This window comes from Macaca mulatta, chromosome 19 (assembly GCF_049350105.2).
Source record: "Macaca mulatta isolate MMU2019108-1 chromosome 19, T2T-MMU8v2.0, whole genome shotgun sequence".
In the NCBI taxonomy this organism is placed as follows: Eukaryota; Metazoa; Chordata; class Mammalia; order Primates; family Cercopithecidae; genus Macaca; species Macaca mulatta.
This window is the reverse complement of record NC_133424.1, coordinates 60,304,348-60,310,788: the sequence shown is the minus strand read 5'-3', so window position 1 is coordinate 60,310,788 and position 6,441 is coordinate 60,304,348.

The window sequence follows — 6,441 nt, the reverse complement described above, 5'->3', positions numbered from 1 at the left end:
GATGCTCAAGCCATCCCATGGAGAGGTCTATGTGGCAAAGAAATGAGGCCTCCTGCCAACAGCTATGAGAGTAAGCTACTATGGATGTTATCTCCCCAGCTCAGCCAAGCCAGTAAGTGACTTCAGTCCTGGTCGACATCCGGCTACACAGCCCCATGGAACACCCTGAGCCGGAATAATCCAGTTAAGCCACTCTTGGACTCCCGTCCCTCAGAAACTATAAGAGATCAGAAATGTTTATTGTTTGGGCTGGGCGTGGTGGCTCACGCCTGTAATCCCAGCACGTTGGGAGGCTGAGGTGGGAGGATCACGAGGTCAGGAGATCAAGACCATCTTGGTTAACACGGTGAAACCCCGTCTCTACTAAAAATACAAAAAATTAACTGGGCGTGGTGGTGGGTGCCTGTGGTCCCAGCTACTCGGGAGGCTGAGGCAGGAGAACGGCATGAACCTGGGAGGTGGAGCTTGCAGTGAGCCGAGATCGCGCCGCTGCACTCCAGTCTGGGCGACAAAGCGAGACTCCGTCTCAAAAAAACGAAAAAAAGAAAAGAAATGTTTATTGTTTGAAGCTGCTAAATTTTGGGATAAGCTGTTACCCAGCAATAGGTAACTAATACACAAGCCTTCTCTATGCAGGATGTCATTAAATCCCCAGCACAACCTTGGGAGGTAGAGATTGTATTACTATGCTGCTTACATTTTGGTTTTGGTTTTGGTCTTAGGGACAGTGTCTCACCCTGTCACCCAGGCTGGAGTACAGTGGCACAATCATAGCTCACTGCAGCCTCGACCTCTTGAGCTCAAGCCATCCTCCCACCTCAGCCTCCCATGTAGCTGGGACTACAGGTGTGCCACCACGCCTAGCTAATTTTTTTCATTTTTGTGTGGACAGGAGTGTCTTGCCATGTTGCCTAGGCTGGTCTTGAACTCCTGGCCTCAGTAGATCCTCCTGCCTCAGCCTCCCAAAGTGCTGGGATTACAGGCCTGAGACACTGGTTTGCCTGATGCTTACAGATTAGACAGCATCGTCAGGCTTAAAAGTGTGACTTACCCAGGATCACATACAGGCTGGCAGTGGAGAATCCAGGATTTCAAGGCTAGAGGAATTCCTGAAGGTCCTATTCCCCCAGCCCCCTATCCTGGGATCCCTCTGTCCTCTCCCACTTCTCCAAAAACCAATAATGTTAAATATGAACCTCCAGAGAGTGGAGGCAAGGAAACTGGTGAACTTGCCCCACTGGGGACCATTTGCAGGGCCTGGAACAAAAGCACACACTTTCATTGTCTTTGTCGTCAAATCTGAGCCAGGTTGCCCGGCTAAGCAGTTGACCTTACAGGAAAGCCAAGAAAGCTCACATTTAGGATCACCCCTTTCCGGATTTTTGTTGTTTTTGTTGTTGTTGTTATTTTGAGACGGAGTCTCTGTCATCCAGGCTGCAGTGCAGTGGCGCGATCTCGGCTCATTGCAACCTCCACCTCCAGGATTCAAGCAATTCTTCTGCCTCAGCCTCCCAACCTGGGACGACAGGCGTGTGCCATCACGCCTGGCTAACCTTTTTTTTTTTTTTTGTATTTTTAGTAGAGATGGGGTTTCTCCATGTTGGCCAGGTTGGTCTCAAACTCCTGACCTCAGGTGATCCACCCACCTCGGCCTCCCAAAGTGCTGGGATTACAGGCGTGGGCCATGGTGCCTGGCCAGGATCATCCCTTTTTACGGATAGGGGACAGGAGGCTCCGCAAGAGGAAAGTGTGGGCCGCAGATCAAACAGCTGATAATAATGATTAAATTGCTGCCTGGACAAGATGTCAGCAGAGAATAATAACAATAAAAATAATATCAAGCATCCACTGAAACCTTTCTCTGGGTTTGGCAGCAACCTGAGGCAGCTGATGACAGAAGAACCTCCAGTGAAGGCTGGGCGTGGTGGCAGGTACCTATAATCCCAGCACTCTGGGAGGCTGAGGTGGGAGGATCGCTTGAGCCCAGGAGTTGGAGGCTGCAGTGAGCTATGATCAAGCCACTGCACTCCAGCCTGGGCGACAGAGCAAGACGCTCTCTCAAAACAAAACGAAACAAAACAGGCCTGGCCTGTGGCTCAGCACTTCGGGAGGCTGAGGCTGATCACTTGAGGTCAGGAGTTCAAGGCCAGCCTGGCCAACGTGGTGAAACCTCGTCTACTAAAAGTACAAAAAATAGCCAGGCGTGGTGTTGCGCACCTGTTGTCCCAGCTACTGGGGAGGCTGAGGCACAAAAATCTCTTGAACCCGGGAGGCAGAGGCTGCAGTGAGCTGAGATTGCACCACTGCACTCTAGCCTGGGCGACAGAGCAAGACTCCAGCCCAAAACACAAACAAACAAACAAAAAATCAATCAGTCAATCAAAAGAGGACGTGTGTCATGGGGAGGAAATAAAAAAGAAAGTCCGGGAAAATTCATCACTCGGCAGACACGACCAGGCTTTATATACAAGATCTCACAACGACAACGATTTCCAGACACTGGTGTTTTATGATTTCAAAGGGTGGAACAAGGGACATCAGTGTCCCTGCCCTGGGGATCAACCTGGGAGGCCCAAGGCTGGTTCTCAGAGCTGTGGGGTGTGGCACCCACTGGGTCCCAGGTTCCCACCTGAACAGTTGTTCTCACAGGTGAGACCTGAAAGCTCACAGCCACCTGATGGGGCAGACACACAGATAACTCCGTTCTACAGCAGGGGAGACTGAGCCTGGGAGGGAGGGAGGTGCCCACAGGTCAGGTGGCTGAAGACCTTAAGGACTTCCAGGGGGTCCCAGCTTCTCACACACTGCATGCACCACGGACCTTGGGAACAAGATCTCAGGGAACCATAACCCCATGGAAACTTCCTCCGAGGCGGCTCCTGGTATCATCCCGGCTTTACAGAGGAGGAAACTGAGGCTGAGGGAAGTGGAGTCTCCAGTTCTGTCTCTCACATCAGCGGCAGAGCCAGGGCTGGGCCAGCACCTGCCCCGGAGCCTGTGCCCTCCTGACCACCAGGCGACATGGCTTCTTAGGACACTCACCACAGCCCCACGGAGCTCAGAGGTCCCTTTCTCAGAGGAGGAAACTGAGGCTGAGAGAGGTTTCGTCAATTCCCGAGGTCACACAGGTGATGAGTGGAAGAACCAGGGGTAGAATTTAAATCTCTTTGGCCCCAGAGCCCCGCTCTTCACCCTCAAGTCTACCTGGGGACCCCAGAAACAGAATGAAGCTGGTATCCTGCCCTGCTCCCACTGCAGGCCAGGCCCGCAACACGGGGTTCCCATGGCTTATCTGGCTGGATCATCGTGACAGCTTCTCATTGTCCCCACTTTGCACAGGAGGCAACCGAGACCCAGAGAGCCCATGTGAGGGGTCCAAGGCCACACAGTGAGAAAAGAACAGGGTTTAAACCCAGACTCGGCAGGGCGCGGTGGCTCACGCCTGTAATCCCAACACTCTGGGAGGCCGAGGTGGGTGGATCACCTGAGGTCAGGAGTTCGAGACCAGCCTGGCCAACATGGTAAAACCCTGTCTCTACTAAAAATACAGAAATTAGCCGGGCATGGTGGTGGGTGCCTGTAATCCCAGCCACTTGGGAGGCTGAGGCAGGAGAATCGCTTGAACCTGGGAGGTGGAGGTTGCAGTGAGCCGAGGTCGTGCCACTGTACTCCAGCCTGGGTGACAGAGCGAGACTCCATCGCAAAAACAGAAAACAAAAAACAAAAAAACAGACTCATGTGGCTTCATGCCAGCCTTTGGGAAGACCCTCCCAGCCCAACCACGTTCAGGGCCCTCTCTTGTCAGCCACTCCAGCCTCTCTCTGCAGCCTCTGTTGGCACCTCTGTCCAGTGGGGGTAAGGAGCTGGGTGGATGCACCCACTGCCGGGCATGAGACCTGGGGGAAGCCGAGACCCATGGCACAGTTAGAGTCTGAGCAAATCAACTCAGTGATCAACAATGTGATCCCTGGAGCATCCAGAAATTCAAACACAGCGGGCAGCCTTGAAGTCAGACCTCACTCTGTGGCCATCTCAGCCCTCGCTCGGTCCTTTTGGGAAAACCGCATCACACCTCCTCTCTGTGGCAGTCTGTCTACCTGATTCTACCCTCTGCCCTTCATCCATCCATTCATTCATACATTCATTCATTCATTCCCTCCATATTCAGTGAGCACTCACTGTGTGTCTAGGACTGACCCAGGCACTGGGAATACAGCCGAGAACAAGACAGACAAGGCCCCAGTCCTCCTGACTGGGGCAGACAAGGAACAAAGTGTCAATCAGAGTTTTGCAGGAGACCGGCCAGGCGCAGGGGCTCATGCCCGTAATCCCAGCACTTTGGGAGGCTGAGGCGGGCAGATCACTTGAGGTCAGGAGTTCGAGACCAGCCTGGACAACATAGAAAGACCCCCATCTCTACTAAAAATACAAAAAATAGCTGGGCCTGGTGGCACGCGCCTGTAGTTCCAGCTACTCAAGAGGCTGAGGTGGGAGGACTGCTTGAACCCAGGAGGTGGAGGTTGCAGTGAGTGGAGATCATGGCGCTGCACTCCAGCCTGGGCAACAGAGCGTGACTTCATCTCCAAAAAAACAGCTTTGCAGAAGATCAGAGAGAGTGACTGTGCTGGAAGCTAAGACAGCAGGAGCGTGAGGAACCCCCCAGTCCCAAAGTAGAGCCTGGGCTGAAAGCCGGAGCCTCTGGGTGCGTCGAGGCCCCGTGATCAATTCACCTGCACAGTGGTCCCCAGTCATCACATTTCCAGCTCCCTCGAGCAGGCCCAAGTCCACCCGGACTCCTGCCTGCTGCAGCCACAGACCTGGGCTCTCTGCGTCTATGTCCGTTCCGTCCCTTGTCTGTCATTCATCCATCCATCTACGCAACACATATGTAGGCAAATCCCAGCCACACGCTGGGGCACTGGGGAGAAATCAATGCTCAGCAAGGGAGGGAGACCGGCCATTTGTGGATCTTTGCGCAAATGAAAATTTTGGGCAGTGCTAAGAGTTTTAAAGAAAATCCAACAGAACGGTGTGCTGAGGAGTTGCCTTAGAACCACGGTGAGAAGCCCCCAACCCCGGATGCTGTCAGGGCTTGAGGGCGCCCACAAGCCACCCTGAATCCTCCAATGCCCTGAGTGCCGTGGGCCAGTCCCTGCTGTCTAACCTTACTCCCTCCTGCTGCAATCACATCCCAGCCCTGTTTCCCCAAACACCAGGATGACACCTCTGTTTTGTGTGTGACTATTCAGCAAATGTCACCTGCAGAGCACGGCAAACACAGCCATGAATAAAATAAACCCAACTTCTCCCCTCTCTTTCTTCTCCCCCATTCCCTCTCCCTTCCTCGGTCCCCTCCGCCTCTCCTGCAGACGCTCACCTTCAGAAAGGAGGGACGGGGCTCTCCTGGTGGCCCAGGACCTAGACAGAGCGGCCAGACAGCAGAGGCTGAAGGAAACACGTCCCCTCACATGGGGAGATTTTAAGCCCGGGCTGGGAGTGATGTCATTTGTCATGGCCCGGATCTCGGAGGGTAATCCTGGCCAAGGTGGGGGACTCGACTGGGCACCAGGAGGTGACATTGGCTGGAAGGGGGAGGGGCACCCGTCTGCTTAATCCCCTCCTCTTCCCCCCATGACATCTTGGCAATTAGGGTTGACGGGGAAGGGAGGCCCCAGCTCCTGCCGGTGACCATAAGCCCCTACTCCTCAGGGAAGTCCTTCCTTTGGTCTAACTGGTGTCTCTCCAGCTTCAGCTGGTATCCCAAGAGAGAGGCATCAAAGAGGAAGGAGAGAACTGTCAGAGGGTCCTGAGAGACCATCTGAAAAAAGAGTGGCACGGGGCTTTCGGGATCCCTCTCCTGGGTCCCCCTTTCTCTGCACAACAGTTTGTCTGACAGTTAGTTTATCTCTGTACTGCCTCATTGCTCTCCGTTTCTGCCTCAGTTTCCCCTGTTTCTCTTTCTTTGACTTGATCAACTCCTGCCTGTGGCCTGTCTCTGTGTTGTCAGACATGATAGTATCCTCTTTTGGGGGGCAGTGGTGGGGGCGGGGCTGCTCCCAGCACTGAAAATAGGCAGACATTAGAAAGGGTGTTTCGTTTTTCTGTTTTTGGTGGAGTTTGAGGTTTGGGGTTTTTTTTGTTTTTTTTCTTTTTTGAGACAGGGTCTCACTCTATCGCCCAGGCTGGAGTGCAGTGGCATGATCACGGCTCACTGCAGCCTTGACCTCCTGTGCTCAAGGGATCCTCCCTCCTCAGCCTCCCAAGTAGCTGAGACTTTACAGGCACACACCACGATGCCCAGCTAATTTTTTCATTTTCGTAGAGATGGAGTCTCTCTATGTTGCCCAGGCTGGCCTCAAACTCCTGGCCTCAAGGGATTCTCCCACCTCAGCCTCCCAAAGTGCTGGGATTGCAGGCGTGAGCCACCGCACCCAGCACTTG